This window comes from Penaeus monodon, chromosome 15 (assembly GCF_015228065.2).
Source record: "Penaeus monodon isolate SGIC_2016 chromosome 15, NSTDA_Pmon_1, whole genome shotgun sequence".
In the NCBI taxonomy this organism is placed as follows: domain Eukaryota; kingdom Metazoa; phylum Arthropoda; class Malacostraca; order Decapoda; family Penaeidae; genus Penaeus; species Penaeus monodon.
The window spans coordinates 13,598,683-13,598,908 of record NC_051400.1 but is presented as its reverse complement, the minus strand read 5'-3'; positions in this window follow the sequence as shown (position 1 = coordinate 13,598,908).

Below are 226 nucleotides of genomic sequence, written 5' to 3'. Positions count from 1 at the left end.
GCTTGAATATATTAGTTAAAGATGCAGCATGAACTTTTTTATTCTAAAAAGTAAAACATCTGTGTTATAACTATCAGTGTTATCTATTTAGCATGGAAGTTTTATTAAATATTTTGATGTTTTCAAATGTTTTTTTCTCAAAGTCATATTAACATGATTTTTGTATATTGTCAGATTAAATCTCTGTTCCTGCTAATGAAAAAAGCAAGATTTACTTCAAGATATA